Source organism: Staurois parvus, unplaced genomic scaffold (assembly GCF_062004578.1).
Source record: "Staurois parvus isolate SC_StPar_1 unplaced genomic scaffold, SC_StPar_1.0 ptg000393l, whole genome shotgun sequence".
Taxonomy (NCBI): Eukaryota; Metazoa; Chordata; class Amphibia; order Anura; family Ranidae; genus Staurois; species Staurois parvus.
The window spans coordinates 2841140-2862087 of record NW_028318189.1 but is presented as its reverse complement, the minus strand read 5'-3'; positions in this window follow the sequence as shown (position 1 = coordinate 2862087).

Below are 20948 nucleotides of genomic sequence, written 5' to 3'. Positions count from 1 at the left end.
CGCGCGCGGGCGATCCCTCGCGTGGATACCAAGGACGGGGGGGGGGGGCGATCCCTCGCGCGGACACCAAGGACGGGGGGGGCGATCCCTCGCGCGGACACCAAGGACGGGGGGGGCGATCCCTCGCGCGGACACCAAGGACGGGGGGGGCGATCCCTCGCGCGGACACCAAGGACGGGGGGGCGCGTGCGGGCGATCCCTCGCGCGGACACCAAGGACGGGGGGCGCGCGCGGGCGATCCCTCGCGCGGACACCAAGGACGGGGGGCGCGCGCGGGCGATCCCTCGCGCGGACACCAAGGACGGGGGGGGGCGCGGGCGATCCCTCGCGCGGACACCAAGGACGGGGGGGGCGCGGGCGATCCCTCGCGCGGACACCAAGGACGGGGGGGAGGGCGCGGGCGATCCCTCGCGCGGACACCAAGGACGGGGGGCGATCCCTCGCGCGGACACTAAGAACGGGGGGGGCGCGGGCGATCCCTCGCGCGGACACCAAGGACGGGGGGGCGCGGGCGATCCCTCGCGCGGACACCAAGGACGGGGGGGGGCGATCCCTCGCGCGGACACCAAGGACGGGGGGGGCGATCCCTCGCGCGGACACCAAGGATGGGGGGGCGATCCCTCACGCGGACACCAAGGACGGGGGGGGGTGAGGGTGATCCCTCACGCGGGCACCAAGGACGGGGGGGCGATCCCTCGTGCGGACACCAAGGATGGAGGGGGGCGCGGGCGATCCCTCGCGCGGACACCAAGGACGGGGGGGGTGCGAGCGATCCCTCGCGCGGACACCAAGGACGGGGGGGGGGCGCGGGCGATCCCTCGCGCGGAAACCAAAGACGGGGGGGCGCGGGCGATCCCTCACGCGGACACCAAGGACGGGGGGGGCGCGGGCGATCCCTCGCGCGGACACCAAGGACGGGGGGCGCAGGCGATCCCTCGCGCGGACACCAAGGACGGGGGGCGCGGGCGATCCCTTGCGCAGACACCAAGGACGGGGGGGGCGCGGGCGATCCCTCGCGCGGACACCAAGGACGGGGGGGGCGATCCCTCACGCGGACACCAAGGACGGGGGGGGGGCGCGGGTGATCCCTCGCGCGGACACCAAGGACGGGGGGGGGCAATCCCTCGCGCAGACACCAAGGATGGAGGGGGGCGCGGGCGATCCCTCGCGCGGACACCAAGGACGGGGGGGCGCGGGCGATCCCTCGCGCGGACACCAAGGACGGGGGGCGCGGGCGATCCCTCGCGCGGACACCAAATACGGGGGGGGGCGCGGGCGATCCCTCGCGCGGACACCAAGGACGGGGTGGCGCGATCCCTCGCGCGGACACCAAGGACGGGGTGGCGCGATCACCAAGGACGGGAAGGCGCGATCCCTCGCGCGGACACCAAGGACGGGGGGCGCGATCCCTCGCGCGGACACCAAGGATGGGGGGGCGCGATCCCTCGCGCGGACACCAAGGACGGGGGGCGCGATCCCTCGCGCGGACACCAAGGACGGGGGGGCGCGATCCCTCGCGCGGACACCAAGGACGGGGGGCGCGATCCCTCGCGCGGACACCAAGGACGGGGGGTGCGATCCCTCGCGCGGACACCAAGGACGGGGGGGCGCGATCCCTCGCGCGGACACCAAGGACGGGGGGGGCGCGATCCCTCGCGCGGACACCAAGGACGGGGGGGCGCGATCCCTCGCGCGGACACCAAGGACGGGGGGCGCGATCCCTCGCGCGGACACCAAGGACGGGGGGCGCGATCCCTCGTGCGGACACCAAGGACGGGGGGGGCGCGGGCGATCCCTCGCGCGGACACCAAGGACGGGGGGGCGCGGGCGATCCCTCGCGCGGACACCAAGGACGGGGGGAGCGCGGGCGATCCCTCGCGCGGACACCAAGGATGGGGGCGCGGGCGATCCCTCGCGCGGACACCAAGGACGGGGGGGGGGCGCGGGCGATCCCTCGCGCGGACACCAAGGACGGGGGGGCGCGATCCCTCGCGCGGACACCAGGGGGGGGGGCGCGGGCGATCCTTCGCGCGGACACCAAGGATGGGGGTGGGCGCGGGCGATCCCTCGCGCGGACAGCAAGGATGGGGGGGGATCCCTCGCGCGGACACCAAGGATGGGGGGGGCGCTCGGGCGATCCCTCGCGCGGACACCAAGGACGGGGGGGGGCCCAGGCGATCCCTCGCACGGACACCAAGGACGGGGGGGGCGCGGGCGATCCCTCGCGCGGACACCAAGGACGGGGGGGCGCGGGCGATCCCTCGCGCGGACACCAAGGACGGGGGGGCGCGGGCGATCCCTCGCGCGGACACCAAGGATGGGGGGGATCCCTCGCGCGGACACCAAGGATGAGGGGGGCGCGCGGGCGATCCCTCGCGCGGACACCAAGGACGGGGGGGGCGCGGGTGATCCTTCGCGCGGACACCAAGGACGGGGGGGCGCGGGCGATCCCTCGCGCGGACACCAAGGACGGGGGGGGCGCGGGCGATCCCTCGCGCGGACACCAAGGACGGGGGGGGGGGGCGCGGGCGATCCCTCGCTCGGACACCAAGGACGGGGGGGGCACAGGCGGGCGATCCCTCGCGCGGACACCAAGGGGGCGCTCGCTAATAATGTGGGTTTTTCTCTCACTGACCAAGCCCATGGCATTGTTTACTCCCACCAATGCCAGGACATTTTCTTCTCCCACTGACCACCGTCTGTCCCCCCTAAAGTTTGAAGGGTAGTGAACTGGCCCTTTTTTTTTCAAAAGTATGGCAGTTTTGAGGGGCTGGCGGAGGGAACAGTGCACAGGAGACTAGGACTAAGACACACACCAAGAACTGGATGCAAAATATTTTTCAGCAATTTGCGCTCCCCAAAAGAGCCAGAATCGGCATTGTTAACAGTAAGACAGGTAATTGTTAATCATTTTCTTTGGTTTTTCAAAATAGTGACAGTTTTAGGAAATCTCTAGGAGTTTGTTTACCTTTGCGTCACTCTTTGAAGAGCAATCTTTGGTGGAACGCTTTTCAGAGGGCATTTAACAGGCAATAAGGAGCCCCTATGTTATTATGTTAACCCCTAAAAACTTGCACTACTGCCTTGAAGTGGTCGCCGTGCTGCCCCTTTCAATTGAAACATCACTGCTTGCCAAACACAATAAGGGAGATAATGTTTGCTGCACCGTGGTATGTATACACCTGCCTTTGCAGCTTAAGGAAGAGTGGTTGGGGGGGTAAAAATTAAGTGATTAAACCATGTGTTTTTACCACTACCCAAACCCAAGTGTAAATGAAGCCTAACAGACCAGTAAGTTGAACTAGAATATTCCAGTTTTTCTTGTCCAGGACATTTGTTCTCATTGTCAGCAGCCTGGTGCTGCTGGTTTTTGGCATGAGACTCCCAACTATGAGAAACACTGAAAACAGTGTAGGTAGTTGTAGCAATATGTTATGTGCTGTGTATGGCCTCTAGGGGTCTCACTACTTAGATACTTAGTTATTGCCTCTCTTTGGTTGTAGTTCTAGGAGCAGACACATGTTAATGGCAGCTATGAGCACCTAATAAAATGTATGCTACTGACTACAGTGTGTGAGCATCTGAGCAGGATCGACTAACAGAACATGGTAGCAGCTGGGCACTGGACCTCTGAATAGCAAGTCTTCTGTCTACAAATACAGATTGTGTGACACTAGAACTATACAGAGAATCAGCAACTGTAAGTACAGAGTCCCTATCAGACTGCACTATGGAGAGTGGCCTGAATCCCCCTCAGAGACTGGATGTCACTTCTTCCAATCTCTCACAGACATGGAGACACTGGAAGGAAGAGTTTACTCTGTATGTGGACCTGACAGTGGCACCCAGAGATGAGCAGAGGGAAGTAAAGCTGTTTTATTACTTGATTGGGGAAAAAGGCAGAGAACTAGCCGAGACCCTGCTCACAGACAGCATGGCACTGACAGACATACTGCAAGCATTTGATAAGCACTGTGACCCCAAAAAGAATGAGACAGTGGAGAGATACAAGTTCTTCTCAAGGAATCAGGAGATTGGGGACAGTGTGCACAGATATGTGACAGAGCTGAGGAGACTGGCTGCAACCTGTGGATTTGGGGACATCAGGGACTCCCTTATCCGAGACAGGATAGTGTGTGGCATCAGAGACTCTCACCTCAGAGAAAGATTACTGAGGGAGGAAGAGCTGGCTTTGGAGAAATGTATACAAATCTGCAGGGCTGCTGAGCTGACTAAAGACAGGCTGAAGATGATGGAGGGCACCAGTGATGCCTCAGTACATGCAGTATCTGTGAAAGGCAGAGCAAGGTCCAGGCTCCCTGTGAGCTCAGTCCAGTGTAAATACTGTGGCAAAAGACATGAAAGAGACAAAGAGAAATGTCCAGCGTATGGGGAGTCCTGCAGGACTTGTGGCAAGATGACCCACTTTTCAGCTGTGTGCAGATTCAAAACAGCAAACAGTACAGGCAAGTCGACACAGTGACCCAGGACACAGACGAGGACAGCACAGAGGGCATCACATGGCTGCAGTCTGCAACAGAGAACGTCAATGTAGTCAAACAGCCAGTAGCCAATGATGCAAAGCAGCATGCTCCAATGGAGGTTTCTCCATTTTTTTCACATAAGAGATGAACTCTCTGTGCAGCATGGAATCATCTTTACAGGAGAAAGGGCTGTCATACCAAAATCCCTTAGAAGAGACATTATAGAAAGATTGCACTCGACTCACGTAGGTGTAAAAGGATGTCTACGTCGTGCACGAGAATATGTTTATTGGCCTGGAATGAATGACCACATAAAAAACTTTATAGCACAGTGTGAAATATGTGCATCGTGCAATGATAAGCAACTGAAAGAGACATTGCAACCACATCCAATTCCAAACAGACCATGGTCAAAAGTAAGAACAGATCTCTTCACATGGAACGACAAGGAATATCTGGTAACTGTGGACTATTTTTCCAACTTCTGGGAGATAGACTACTTACAGGACACAAGGGCCAAAACAGTAATTAAAAAACTCAAGGCCCATTTTGCCAGATATGGCATTCTGGATATTGTGTTCTCTGACAACGCAGCTCAATTTACATCGGAAGAATTCAAAAAATTCAGGGAGAGGTGGGAATTTGAGCACCAGACATCATCTCCTGGATATCCACAGAGTAATGGTAAAGCGGAGTCAGCAGTAAAAACAGCCAAAAGACTCACGCAAAAGGCAAAACAGGCAGGTACAGAGATATACCTGTCTATACTGGACCACAGAAACACACCCACACAAGGCCTAGACACCAGTCCAGCACAGCGGCTTATGAGTAGACGTACAAGGACTCTCCTACCCACTGCAGGTCAACTACTAAAGCCAAAGCTTGTGGGCAATGTTAAAGCCAAACTAACAAAGAATCAAGATAGGCAAGCTTTCTATTATAATAAATCTGCAAAAAATCTGCCTGTTCTCCAGAGCAATGAAAATGTACGGATTCAGCCAATAGGCAAATATGACAAACACTGGAAAAAAGCGAAGGTTGTACAGAAATTGGGACCACGGTCCTATGAAATTATAACAGAGGAAGGAAGAAGATGGAGGAGAAATCGGAGACATCTGAGAAAAACACAAGAAGGAGATGATACAGGGCCCTGGGAACAGTATATGGACACTCAAAGCGATGAGACTATGAATACCAGCAACAAAGAAACAGGGACTGCTGAGGAGCATAGGGAGGTCTCTAGGCAGAGAGAGACAGTCCCAGAAAATAGACTGCCAGAATCAGAAGAACACCAAGATTTCTGTGAAGAAACCTCATATGTTACGCGAGCTGGCAGAACAATCAGAAAGCCGGCTCACCTCAAGGATTATATCTAATTTATAGCTATGTTCTACTTCACCAATTTGTGTTTGTTATATTTCATTGTTTTATTTAAAAGAGAAAGGATGTAGCAATATGTTATATGCTGTGTATGGTCTCTAGGGGTCTCACTACTTAGATACTGGTACAACTGTGTTATTGTGTCTCTTTGGTTGTAGTTCTAGGAGCAGACACATGTTTAATGGCAGCTATGAGCACCTAATAAAATGTCTGCTACTAACTACAGTGTGTGAGCATCTGAGCAGGATCGACTAACAGAACAGTAGTCAGTGATTTGCCCCCCCCCCCCCCAGGCTTGATCATACATGTCATCCACCCTTATCCAGTGTAGCGATCACATGATAACAATGAAAACAACCTCGTGAATGGCTTTCCATTTATGAACAGCTTGCTTACTGTTGTGATCTATGATTGGGCACCAACATTCAAATGGTACCTGACCACTTGTACCATTTGATTAGCTGTAGCCAGTCACAGATCACAAAAAAACAAGCTGTTCATGGATGGGAACCCCATGCATGACAGCTAAAGCTATTCCTTAAACAGCGATCTTCATTGTATAAGCAATAACATTGTAAAAAAAAAAATCACTGATCACCCTACCTGAGTAGTACGGACGGTGTCACTGAGTACAGTGTGGTGACACTGAGCTACCCTAATGACAGGATGTAAAATAAATAAATTTTAAAAATGGAACAAAAATTATTTACTTTTTGGAAAATGAAGAAATTAAATAAAATGTGTTTTTTTTTGTTTACATACTATAGTCAGTATCCCTGATCGCTTTCATCCCCATCATATGTCGACGCTGTACTGAACTGGTGACCATATGTAAAAAAAAATTGTGAAAAAAAACATTTTATTTCTTCATTTTCCAAAAAGTTGTGACAAAGAATTACAACTTCAAAAAACTCACCATGCCTCTTACTAAATACCTTAGACAGTCTAATTTCCAAAAAAAGGTTCATTTGGGTAGTAATTGTATTGTCCTGGCATTTTTAGGGTCTCAAGAAATGAGATAGGGTGTCAAAACATTAGGATTGGTCAATTTTCAAATATATATATATAGTTATAGCTTCTACAAACTATGGTGTGTGTATATATATATATATATATATATATATATATATATATATATATATATATATACACCATAGTTTGTAGAAGCTATAACTTTCACAAAAACCAATTAATATACCCTTTTTTTTTTTTTTTTTTTTTTTCACCAAAGACATGCAGCAGAATACGTTTTGGCCTAAATTTATGAAGAAATTGTATTTATTTATTTATTTTTTAGACATGTTTTATAACAAAGTAGAAAATATTATTGTTCAAAAAATTTTGGTCTTTTTTTTTTAATTTTTTTTTTTATATTATATAAAAAAAAAGTGGTGCTCAAATATCACTAAAAAGATCTATTTGTGTGAAAAGATTCTATAAATTTAATTTGGGTACAGTTTTGTATGACTGCTCAATTGCCAGTTAAAGTAGCGCAGTGCCAAATAGCAAGAATGCTCTGGTCATGAAGGGGGTAAAACCTTCCGGAGGTCAAGTGGTTAAAGGAGAAATGTTCTAATGTGTGAAGGCATTGAATGGTTTTCCCTGACCTTGGGAAAACCTGACCAGACGAAGAAAAAAAAAAAAACAGATTACCTCTTCTCTGAGTACAGTGAAGCCAAAAACTAAATTTAGCCTGACTAGGGCAGGGTGCTACATTATGAAGTATTATTACTTTTTAAATATATTGAGGTAATGGCCCCTGTAAAGAGGAAGAACTTGAATTGTTCAGTCCATGCAGGGGCCAGAATAAGGGCATGTCATAGGTCAGAGAGGCTTGAGTCAGTTGGACAGGCAATTAAAGCAGTTACAAATAGATGGGAGAGCAATGTGATGGTTGACTTATGCCTTGAACGTTATCGGTTTTCCATGTAAAATAGCTGGTTAAATATTGGGTGAAGGTTACAGTAGGGCAAAATGGGGTTGGGCTGAAGAGGGGATTTGATTGTGGTGAAGAAGTGGCATGGGTTAGAGGCTTGGGGAGATATGAGTGTAGAAAAGTTTTTGCCAAAGAATACAGTTTGAATTAAGTTAAAAAATCCCTGAACTAAATGTTCTCCACTTTGGTTTGGCCACATGTGTAATATATGTGTGCCTAGTGAGCCATAGCTAAGGGGTTAGTAAGTAAAGAAAAATGTAATTTGGCAGGAGTTAGCTTACTTGGGGCAGATAATTGTGTGCTGTATCAGTTAGGTCGGAAGAAATTGGGTTTGATAGGTGGAAGTGATACAGGCATGGGACTTTAAGAAGAGACTGAGGTTTATATTACAGAGATCTCTGTGCAGAAGCAGGTATTGGAGAATCTGAAGAAGAGAAGGAGTTCAACCTCCCTAGTGGTCTGATTATGTCCATATTTCTGTGCTCAAAGCGGTAAATTTTTTTGCATGGAAATATGTATTTTTTTTTATTGTAGGCCTGTAATTCTTAGGAATAACTCACTGAAATCTGTCCGAACAAGAGTCTAGTAAACATCCCGGGTATGTTAAAATTTGAAACACGAAATCATAAATTATAATTTAATAAATAATCATAAAAAATAATATAATAAATTTAATTCAATAATATAATCAAACCAAAAACACTGAAATTTGAAATATAGCGCCAAGTTCGCACATCACTGAGCAAAGTCGCAAAATCGTTTTCAGTGTCTGATGACGAATTTCCCCACGAATCATTATCACTCAATTCTGCAAGTGGTTCTAATTTACTATGGCTGTTCTAAAACCGATTTTGACGTAAAGGGACGCTTTTTGGACGCCATGGACATTTCTCAGTTTCCAGGCAGAAAGAACAGTAAAAATGCAGGCAGGACACAGGACAAAGCACTAGGGACAAAATGTATGTGAAATGGTTTGATACAGTAATGTTTTACTATGTGATTTTAGTGTATTTAGTGAATGTCACTTTTTCACATTTTTAAATTTTGCGCCGTTCCGTCCCCCGTACGTCCCGACGTCGCATGGAACGGAACCCAGAAGACAGATGCTGGTATCAGCCGAAGGACATTCCCATGGACACGGCAGGAGGGACATCGCGGGAGCAAAGGACAAGGTAAGTGAAAAAGAGATCCCGGAGCAATGCTGCAAGGTATTCCCGAGTGTAGCTCGGGGTTACCGCTTGTGGTACTGAAACTTTACCCCGAGCTACACTCAGGAATACCTCCAGGGAGGTTAATATGTTAAAGGTGTATGGAGCTAGTTACATTTTTTTTTTTTGAAAGGCCAGACAAAGTGGTTCTAATGTTAGTTTAACAGAAAAGCAGAGGTGTTGAGGGGTCCTTGGTGGGAGTTACCAAGATTTATTGTAGGAAAGTCTCTCTAGAGTTGGAGTTGAAATTCTTAGAATTGATAAGCAGGACCAGCAGGCCTAAGCGGCAGTGCTGCTAGAGAGAACCACAAGGCTGAATGTAATTTATGTTCATAATGATGGTGGAAACCCCTGCATTGGAAACTGATATTCTGTCTAAACTTTTTTGATTTATTAATAAATGTGGACCAGCAAGCCCTTAAAAATTATTTCTGGAGTGGACTGAACTCAATGCAAAGCACTATCACCGAGTGAAAACCCCCAAACCATCACACTATAGTGTGAAGAAAGCACTGGAAACTTCGGTTTTCCATAAGCTACTCCACCAAAATGTGTGTTAGGTGCCACTTACGTGGAATATCTAACACTGAATTTTCAACAACCTTTGGATGTGCAAACATTTGTCATTCCTAATTTAACTAACTTAAAGAAAAACTACACTGCAGCTGAACACCAAAAACACTATTTAAATCATTTTTAATATTTAAAGCAAACTCACCCATCCATCAATGTCTTCATACTTTATTTTGTTGAGAAATCACTTTGAAAAACACTATTAAAAAAAAGGTATAAACGTCATAGTGTATCGAATCACTTCCATATTTGCCATAATAGAGATCCGCACTCCTTAGGTTCTATGCTATAGATAGGGTTCATACAAATTGTAGGGGGAGTAACCTTACTAAACAGTTTGTTTCTCAGAACAAAACCCATTGCATTTGTGAGCTTAATACTTTGAGCCCATATGGTATGAGCATTGGCCTGGATCTCAATTGTTTCATCACCGATTATTAGAGCTAAAGGGGGAGGGGGGGGTCTTATGAAATGGTACCACTATCCAAGGTGTACCCATACATTTCTTCTGAGGGATTTTTTTTTATGTTTGTTTTGTTTTTAATTTTTTTTTATTAATTGTAAATGAGTGACTAGTAGATGTTTGTATCTCATCTTGTTTTGTATATGTTAAGATATGGGAATGCATTTAGTCTCAACAGGATGTTATAGCAAATAGGCTCCATCCTAGTTTTGATTCTATTCAGCAATGGACATTGCAGAATTAATTTTAAATGGGAAACCAGGGGTCAGTTTTTCTATCGCTGCTCCATTGCATGTGTCTTAACACCCAAAACATGGTCACCGGTCTGCTTCCTGATCACGTCAGAGTGATGAAAACATGTTCGAGGTGGGACATTTGGTTGTTGGTCACGTTATTTCCCTGTTCGCTGGAACGCACGCCTGATCTGGGATTTTATTTAGCGGCTGCACCAGCAGTTGTCACACACGCTGTATCTTCAGTGCCGATGTCTAGGCACTTGAACATGTGGGCATTTTATATTCATTGTTTTATCATGGTATTTTAATAAACATACTATACACCTTTTCTATTCTTGGGTTCCTATGTGATTATGTGTTTATGAGAAGATCGGAACATCATCACAGGTCAGATCCTATCCATACCTTAAAGGAATACTAAAAAGCGCTGTTGACCTTCTGTTTAATTAGAGGTCATATCCGTCTGGTGAGTTATATAATTATTGCCTAATCACCGGGTGAAAAATGGATATTATATGGTGAAGGATTCACAGCATCAAGCATTTTTGCACTTTAAAGACCTTTTATCTCATCTCTTGAGAATATTATGATTGTTCATGGACTTTACTTGTTTATTCTCAAATGTTCTTACATGATTTGCAATTAGAGATCTGTTATCTATTTATAGTGATTTGTTTATGTGGAATTTTATGTGTATATGAATTGAGGGTAGTTACTTGATACATTTAACACTTTATAACACATTAGTGCTCCCTACAGAGAAAATGTAGCTTCTTCCTGATGTTATGCTTCTCATTTGTTCTTTCATGGCTTTGAAACAAAACCCTTTTTACAGGATGCGCTTTGATTTTTCCTTTTCAGTAAGGCTCTCAAACAAAGCTAGATATGCTTTTTTAAAGGCATTGTACACTTTCAAATGTTTTTGTTGTTTCAACTAGGAAAGAATACTTTCATGTGACTCATCCAAAAAGTGCAAGAAAAGCTGAAAAAAGTTGGGGAAAACATAACTAGCTTACCTCAGTGTAGCACTATACCAGCACAGCATAAGCGATAATAGCACAATTTCATAAAAAAAAATTTATTGTACAACTCCATATAAAAACATGTTAAAAACCATCATGCATCATGGGACAAAAACCCTCCTCATTAACACTGAATAGCTCTGGAAGTTGACTCAAATACATGTAGAAAGTGGGTTGTAAGAGACCAATATAGATACATATAGGTCAACGCATTTCACCAGCATCTGGCTTCCTCAGGACCCAGAGAGATGATTAGATAGAACAGTAACAACATAGTTACAATCACAAATTTACAATTGGCAATCCACACCATTATCATATACAAAAATATATAGATGTATGTGCATGCTTACATAGTCTGATCTGTATGGTGGGGCACCTAGCAAACAGTCCTAAGGCAGACACAGGGGCTTTGGGGGCTCGAACACCCACCCAAAGGGGGGGGGTTGATGGACCCAATTCAAGGTATCTGAGTACAAAAAAGTATAAGGAAAAATAGAATGGAGAGGGCAGACCTAAAGGTCTCCATTAGAGATGAGCGAATCGAAGTAGGCGAAGTGGAATTCGAGTCGAATATTGGAAAATTTTCGATTCGCGCCGAATCCGCAAAATAGCCTACTTCGGACGCGCGAATCGAAATTTTTCCTAAAATGGCGGCGGACATGTGCGGCGACGGAGCGGGGATGTCTGGGAAGGCGCGCAGACAAGGCGCGCTGACCCATAATGCATTCCTTAATGACATGTGATCGCATTAGCCAATCAGCAGCCAGCCAGCCAGCACTGTGTAATGGTCGAGCTATAAATAGCGGCCATTTTAGAATTCTTCATTTGCCTCCAGTCATTCAAGAGAGGCAGACCGCTCTGTATTAGGGACAGAGTTAGGGCCACAGAAACGATACTTGGGGACAGAGAAACGTTACTTAGGGACAGAGAAGCATTACTCAGGGACACAGAATTGTTAATGAGGGCCACAGAATCGTTACTTAGGGCCAAAGAAACGCTAGTTAGGGCCACAGAATTGTTACTCGGGGACAGACAGAATTGTTACTGAGTGCCAGAGAATTGTTACTTAGGGCCACAGAAACGTTAGTTAGGGCCACAGAATTGTTACTCAGGGACAGACACAGAATTGTTACTGAGGGCCACAGAACTGTTACTTAGGGCCACAGAAACGTTATTAGGGCCACAGAATTGTTACTCAGGGACAGACACAGAATTGTTACTGAGGGCCACAGAACTGTTACTTAGGGCCACAGAAACGTTAGTTAGGGCCACAGAATTGTTACTCAGGGACAGACACAGAATTGTTACTGAGGGCCACAGAACTGTTACTTAGGGCCACAGAAACGTTAGTTAGGGCCACAGAATTGTTACTCAGGGACAGACACAGAATTGTTACTGAGGGCCACAGAACTGTTACTTAGGGCCACAGAACTGTTACTTAGGGCCACAGAAACGTTAGTTAGGGCCACAGAATTGTTACTCAGGGACAGACACAGAATTGTTACTGAGGGCCACAGAACTGTTACTTAGGGCCACAGAAACGTTCGTTAGGGCCACAGAATTGTTACTCAGGGACAGACACAGAATTGTTACTGAGGGCCACAGAATTGTTATTTAGGGCCACAGAATTGTTACTCAGGGACAGACACAGAATTGTTACTGAGGGCCACAGAACCATTACTTAGGGCCACAGAAACGTTACTCAGGGACACAGAATTGTTACTGAGGGCCACAGAACCGTTACTTAGGGCCACAGAATTGTTACTCAGGGACAGACACAGAATTGTTACTCAGGGACACAGAATTGTTACTGAGGGCAACAGAACCGTTACTTAGGGCCACAGAAACATTACTCAGGGACACAGAATTGTTACTGAGGGCCACATAACCGTTACTTAGGGCCACATAATTGTTACTCAGGGACAGACACAGAATTGTTACTGAGGGACACAGTATTGTTACTGAGGGCCACAACCGTTACTTAGGGCCACAGAATTGTTACTCAGGGACACAGAATTGTTACTGAGGGCCACAGAATTGTTACTTAGGGCCACAGAATTGTTACTTAGGGCCACAGAAACGTTACTCAGGGACACAGAATTGTTACTTAGGGCCACAGAAACGTTACTCAGGGACACAGAATTGTTACTGAGGGCCACAGAACTGTTACTTAGGGCCACAGAATTGTTACTCAGGGACAGACACAGAATTGTTACTGAGGGCCACAGAATTGTTACTTAGGGCCACAGAAACGTTACTCAGGGACACAGAATTGTTACTGAGGGCCACAGAACCGTTACTTAGGGCCACAGAATTGTTACTCAGGGACAGACACAGAATTGTTACTCAGGGACACAGAATTGTTACTGAGGGCCACAGAACCGTTACTTAGGGCCACAGAATTGTTACTCAGGGACAGACACAGAATTGTTACTGAGGGACACAGAATTGTTACTGAGGGCCACAACCGTTACTTAGGGCCACAGAATTGTTACTCAGGGCCACAGAATTGTTACTGAGGGCCACAGAATTGTTACTCAGGGACAGACACAGAATTGTTACTGAGGGACACAGAATTGTTACTGAGGGCCACAGAAACGTTAATCAGGGACACAGAATTGTTACTGAGGGCCACAGAACCGTTACTTAGGGCCACATAAAAGTTAATCAGGGACACAGAATTGTTACTGAGGGCCACAGAACCGTTACTTAGGGCCACAGAATTGTTACTCAGGGACAGACACAGAATTGTTACTGAGGGACACAGAATTGTTACTGAGGGACACAGAATTGTTACTGAGGGACACAGAATTGTTACTGAGGGACACAGAATTGTTACTGAGGGCCACAGAACCGTTACTTAGGGCCACAGAAACGTTAATCAGGGACACAGAATTGTTACTGAGGGCCACAGAACCGTTACTTAGGGCCACGTAAACGTTAATCAGGGACAGACACAGAATTGTTACTGAGGGACACAGAATTGTTACTGAGGGCCACAGAATTGTTTCTGAGGGCCACAGAATTGTTACTTAGGGCCACAGAATTGTTACTTAGGGCCACAGAATTGTTACTTAGGGCCACAGAATTGTTACTTAGGGACACAGAATTGTTACTGAGGGCCACAGAATTGTTACTGAGGGCCACAGAATTGTTACTGAGGGCCACAGAATTGTTACTGAGGGCCACAGAATTGTTACTGAGGGCCACAGAATTGTTACTGAGGGCCACAGAATTGTTACTGAGGGCCACAGAATTGTTACTGAGGGCCACAGAATTGTTACTGAGGGCCACAGAACTGTTACTTAGGGCCACAGAATTGTTACTCGGACAGACACAGAATTGTTACTCAGGGACACAGAATTGTTACTTAGGGCCACAGAACCGTTACTTAGGGCCACAGAACCGTTACTTAGGGCCACAGAATTGTTACTCAGGGACACAGAATTGTTACTGAGGGCCACAGAACTGTTACTTAGGGCCACAGAAACGTTAGCTAAGGCCACAGAATTGTTACTCAGGGACAGACACAGAATTGTTACTGAGGGCCACAGAATTGTTACTTAGGGCCACAGAATTGTTACTCAGGGACACAGAATTGTTACTGAGGGCCACAGAACTGTTACTTAGGGCCACAGAATTGTTACTCAGGGACACAGAATTGTTACTGAGGGCCACAGAACTGTTACTTAGGGCCACAGAATTGTTACTCGGACAGACACAGAATTGTTACTCAGGGACACAGAATTGTTACTGAGGGCCACAGAACCGTTACTTAGGGCCACATAAACGTTAATCAGGGACACAGATTTGTTACTGAGGGCCACAGAACCGTTACTTAGGGCCACATAATTGTTACTCAGGGACAGACACAGAATTGTTACTGAGGGACACAGAATTGTTACTGAGGGCCACAGAACCGTTACTTAGGGCCACAGAATTGTTACTCAGGGACAGACACAGAATTGTTACTCAGGGACACAGAATTGTTACTCAGGGACACAGAATCGTTGAATTAAAGAGTATGTCAGACAACATGCAGAGGAGTGGCAGAGGAGGCAATGTTTTAGGAGCGAGCAGACGTGGCAGCAGAGGAAGGGGTCGAGGCAGCACTATTCGCAGCCAGAGGTCAGTGCTCCCGGTGTCATCCAGCGGTCGTGTCTCCACCGACAACCCTGCCGTCATCGATTGGTTGGCTCGGTCGTCTTCCTCTTCCCAGGTCACCTCTGACACCTACAGCCAACGGTCGGTGGGTACGTCAGACACAACCGTTAGTTGGCATGGCCCGGGACCAAGCCCACTGAAATCACGTGTCCTCTACCTTCCCCTGTCCTTTGGTGTTCCCTCACCAAGCGAAGTATCGCATGCTGTGGGCTCAGCCCCACTGTACAGTGAGGAAGAGCTAACAGAGGGCGGTCAGGAACGGGGGGAGACATCCACCTTTTCAGCAGCCAGGTGAAGAAGTAGTGGCGAGGAGAGTGGCTCGGTAGCCGGTCTAGAGACAGGTCTGTCTCCTGACCCAGACGCAGCCGAGGGGGCTAGTAGTGAGGCGGAGACCCTACTTGATGATGAGGAGGTTGATCGCACTTGGCAGCCTCGTCGTCATCAGGCAATTTCTTCCGCATCATCAGGAGAAGAGGGTGGCAGCTTGGCAGCGAGCGAAACAGTCGGTGGGTTGCCCAGGAGGCAGCAGGGTCGCAGCAGTGTCAGTGGAGCCAAACGGCCACGGAGTAGAGCACCAGCTCCACTGCAGCCTACCACCATGGCCAGTAGTGGTGCCGGTGTGCACGGAGGAAGCAGCAGTCAGCCAGTGAGGAGTATCGGGGGCAAAGTTTCCTACTCGGCGGTGTGGCAATTTTTCGTCAAGCCGCCCGAGGAAGTAAACGTAGCCGTATGTCGACTATGTGGCCAGAAAGTCAAGCGTGGCCAGGGGGCCCATGTTGGGACTACAGCGTTGCGGCAGCATATGCAGCGTCGCCATTTGGTGGCCTGGGAAAACCGTGATAAAGATACGGCGGTTCTGCCCGCCCCAGCCCCCGCTCCATCACCCGCTCCGTTACTTGCTCCGTCACCCGACGTCAATCGCCCTCCATCAGCCGGTCAAGGCTCCAACACCTCTGCTGAGGGGAGTTGTCGCTCGTTGGCATCTTCCGCTCGTTCAGATGCTCCTTCTCCTGCTACTCCTCTTCAGCAGTCTTTCTTGGAATCCGTTTCCAAGAGACAACAGTTTGCGAGCACGCACCCGACGGTGCAAAAGCTGAACGTCCTCCTGTCCAAGTTGCTGGTGCTGCAGTCCCTCCCTTTCCAAGTGGTGGACTCAGCACCTTTCCGAGAAATGATGGCTTGTGCCGCGCCGCGGTGGAGAGTGCCAAGCCGGCATTTCTTAGCCAAAAAGGCAGTGCCAGCCCTGCATTCACATGTAGAAGAGATGGTGGGCCAGTCTTTGAGCATGTCGGTCTCTGCCAAAGTGCACGGCAGCGCCGACGTGTGGAGCTGTAACTACGGTCAGGGACAGTACATGTCATTTACGGCCCACTGGGTGAACGTGGTGCCGCCACAGCCGCACCAGCAACTTGGACAGGTCACGCCGCTTTTGCCTCCACGTTTGCACGTCCTTGGTCCACAAAAGATGTCCGCCTCTACCACCTCTTCTTCCGCCGTGTCCTCAGCCGCCACCCCCGTGCCAAGTCCCATTACCCGACCGGCATATCACATGTGCAGGGCGCAACGGTGTCACGCTGTTCTGCACCTGGTATGCCTTGGCGAACGTAGTCACACAGGGGAGGAACTTCTCAGTGTAATGAACAGAGAAATCGACAGATGGCTGTCTCCGCGCAAACTGAAAATCGGAACCACGTTGACCGACAACGGAAAGAACATGGTGTCTGCTCTGCGTCAAGGAAGGTTGTGCCATGCATGGCTCACGTGTTCAATCTGGTTGTCAAGCGGTTCCTAAAATCCACCATCCCACTGCAAGACATCCTTAAAATGTCACGTAAACTTTGCATGCATTTCAGCCATTCCTACACCGCAAAGCACACCCTCATTGAGCTGCAGCGGCAGAACGGAATTCCACATCATCGCCTGATCTGCGACGTTGCAACAAGGTGGAATTCAACCCTACACATGTTAGACCGCCTTTACGAGCAGCGAAAGGCCATCACCGATTTCCTGATGTTACAAGCGGATAAAGGTACTCCCCTGTGTAACTTCGATGTCAGCCATTGGCAGCTCATGCGTGACACCTGCCGCTTGCTCAGGCCCTTTGAGGAGGCCACGCTATTTGTGAGTCGGCAGGACTATGGGATGAACGACGTCATTCCTCTGTTGCACGTCCTTGAACAAATGCTGTTAACAATGGCTGGTCAGGGTGCGGTAGACGTGGCGCACAGATCTCAATGCCACATGACCCCTGTGGGGGCAGGACAGGAAGAAGAGGAGGAGGTAGAGGAGGACATTTGTGCTCAGGAATTATTGAGTGAAATGGGTGGTTTTTCCACTCAGCGGACAGGAGTGGAGGAGCAGGAGCATCTGGTAGAGGAGGAGGAGGAGGAGACAGAGGACCCAGACGCACCGTGGCAGTATGCTGTGGAGATGGAGGCAGGGAGTCCCTCGCATTCCTTGGCACAAATGGCCCATAGCATGCTCGCTTGCTTGCGTAGCGACAGCCGAATAATAACCATCAGACAGAGGGATGACTTTTGGCTGTCCACCTTGTTGGACCCTCGCTACCGTTCAAAAATGGTGGCCTTTTTCACACCTGCTGAGAGGGAGGCCAAAATAACGTACTATAAAAACCACCTATGTAGTCAGTTGGTCTCTGCCTTTGTGCGCCAACGTCCATCCTCAGACACTGTGGGCCCTGTGCGCTCGCGTTCCGCTGCCATGGCAGCAGGGGAGGGGTGGGGTGGTAGGAGCAGTGGCAGCTCCACCAGCAGCGGCTGCCTCAGTCTGCAGTCGATGATGAGTAGCTTTCTTCACCAGCGCAGTGAGGAAACTACTAACCAGCCGCAGCAGCAGCAGCAGCAGCATCAGGTGGACCTGGAGCAGGACCTCAAACAACAGGCTTGGGCCTACTTGGACAGCACCCTGCCAACCGAGGTAGACAATCCCCTTGACTACTGGGCAACGAAACTTGACCTTTGGCCCCAACTAGCTGAATTTGCCCTTGAAAGGCTGTCATGCCCGGCCAGTAGCGTGGCATCGGAGCGCGTGTTTAGTGCGGCAGGAGGTATTGTAACTCCGCGGAGGACACGACTGTCCACCCAAAGTGTGGAGAGACTCACGTTTGTGAAAATGAATCAGGCGTGGATTAGTCTGGATTTCAAACCACCAGTTCCTGACACAACTGACTAAATCCGCCATGAATCATGCCTCAAACATGTGCCACTTTCAGGTCTCCTCACACACTGCTGGTGTGTTCCATTTTTTGTCTTAGGGTGCTGGCAGATTACGGGCCTCCCATAGCTGCTGCCAGGCCCCTAATCTGCCATAGGCCCCTATATACCGCCTCCTCATGCTGCTGCCAGGTCCAGAGTCTCTCATGGGTCCCTGTACGGCCTCCCATTGCTGCTGTCTCCATCGCCACACTCTGCCATGTGCCACTTTCAGGTCTCCTCACACACTGCTGGTGTGTTGAATTTTTTGACATAGGGTGCTGGTAGATTACGGGCCTCCCATAGCTGCTGCCAGGCCCCTAATCTGCCATAGGCCCCTATATACCGCCTCCTCATGCTGCTGCCAAGTCCAGAGTCTGTCATGGGTCCCTGTACGGCCTCCCATTGCTGCTGTCTCCATCGCCACACTCTGCCATGTGCCACTTTCAGGTCTCCTCACATACTGCTGGTGTGTTGAATTTTTTGACATAGGGTGCTGGCAGATTACGGGCCTCCCATAGCTGCTGCCAGGCCCCTAATCTGCCATAGGCCCCTATATACCGCCTCCTCATGCTGCTGCCAGGTCCAGAGTCTGTCATGGGTCCCTGTACGGCCTCCCATTGCTGCTGTCTCCATCGCCACACTCTGCCATGTGCCACTTTCAGGTCTCCTCACACACTGCTGGTGTGTTGAATTTTTTGACATAGGGTGCTGGCAGATTACGGGCCTCCCATAGCTGCTGCCAGGCCCCTAATCTGCCATAGGCCCCTATATACCGCCTCCTCATGCTGCTGCCAGGTCCAGAGTCTGTCATGGGTCCCTGTACGGCCTCCCATTGCTGCTGTCTCCATCGCCACACTCTGCCATGTGCCACTTTCAGGTCTCCTCACACACTGCTGGTGTGTTGAATTTTTTGACATAGGGTGCTGGCAGATTACAGGCCTCCCATAGCTGCTGCCAGGCCCCTAATCTGCCATAGGCCCCTATATACCGCCTCCTCATGCTGCTGCCAGGTCCAGAGTCTGTCATGGGTCCCTGTACGGCCTCCCATTGCTGCTGTCTCCATCGCCACACTCTGCCATGTGCCACTTTCAGGTCTCCTCACACACTGCTGGTGTGTTGAATTTTTTGACATAGGGTGCTGGCAGATTACGGGCCTCCCATAGCTGCTGCCAGGCCCCTAATCTGCCATAGGCCCCTATATACCGCCTCCTCATGCTGCTGCCAGGTCCAGAGTCTGTCATGGGTCCCTGTACGGCCTCCCATTGCTGCTGTCTCCATCGCCACACTCTGCCATGTGCCACTTTCAGGTCTCCTCACACACTGCTGGTGTGTTGAATTTTTTGACATAGGGTGCTGGCAGATTACGGGCCTCCCATAGCTGCTGCCAGGCCCCTAATCTGCCATAGGCCCCTATATACCGCCTCCTCATGCTGCTGCCAGGTCCAGAGTCTGTCATGGGTCCCTGTACGGCCTCCCATTGCTGCTGTCTCCATCGCCACACTCTGCCATGTGCCACTTTCAGGTCTCCTCACACACTGCTGGTGTGTTGAATTTTTTGACATAGGGTGCTGGCAGATTACGGGCCTCCCATAGCTGCTGCCAGGCCCCTAATCTGCCATAGGCCCCTATATACCGCCTCCTCATGCTGCTGCCAGGTCCAGAGTCTGTCATGGGTCCCTGTACGGCCTCCCATTGCTGCTGTCTCCATCGCCACACTCTGCCATGTGCCACTTTCAGGTCTCCTCACACACTGCTGGTGTGTTGAATTTTTTGACATAGGGTGCTGGCAGATTACGGGCCTCCCATAGCTGCTGCCAGGCCCCTAATCTGCCATAGGCCCCTATATACCGCCTCCTCATGCTGCTGCCAAGTCCAGAGTCTGTCATGGGTCCCTGTACGGCCTCCCATTGCTGCTGTCTCCATCGCCACACTCTGCCATGTGCCACTTTCAGGTCTCCTCACACTGCTGGTGTGTTGAATTTTTTGACATAGGGTGCTGGCAGATTACGGGCCTCCTATAGCTGCTGCCAGGCCCCTAATCTGCCATAGGCCCCTATATACAGCCTCCTCATGCTGCTGCCAAGTCCAGAGTCTGTCATGGGTCCCTGTACGGCCTCCCATTGCTGCTGTCTCCATCGCCACACTCTGCCATGTGCCACTTTCAGGTCTCCTCACACTGCTGGTGTGTTGAATTTTTTGACATAGGGTGCTGGCAGATTACGGGCCTCCTATAGCTGCTGCCAGGCCCCTAATCTGCCATAGGC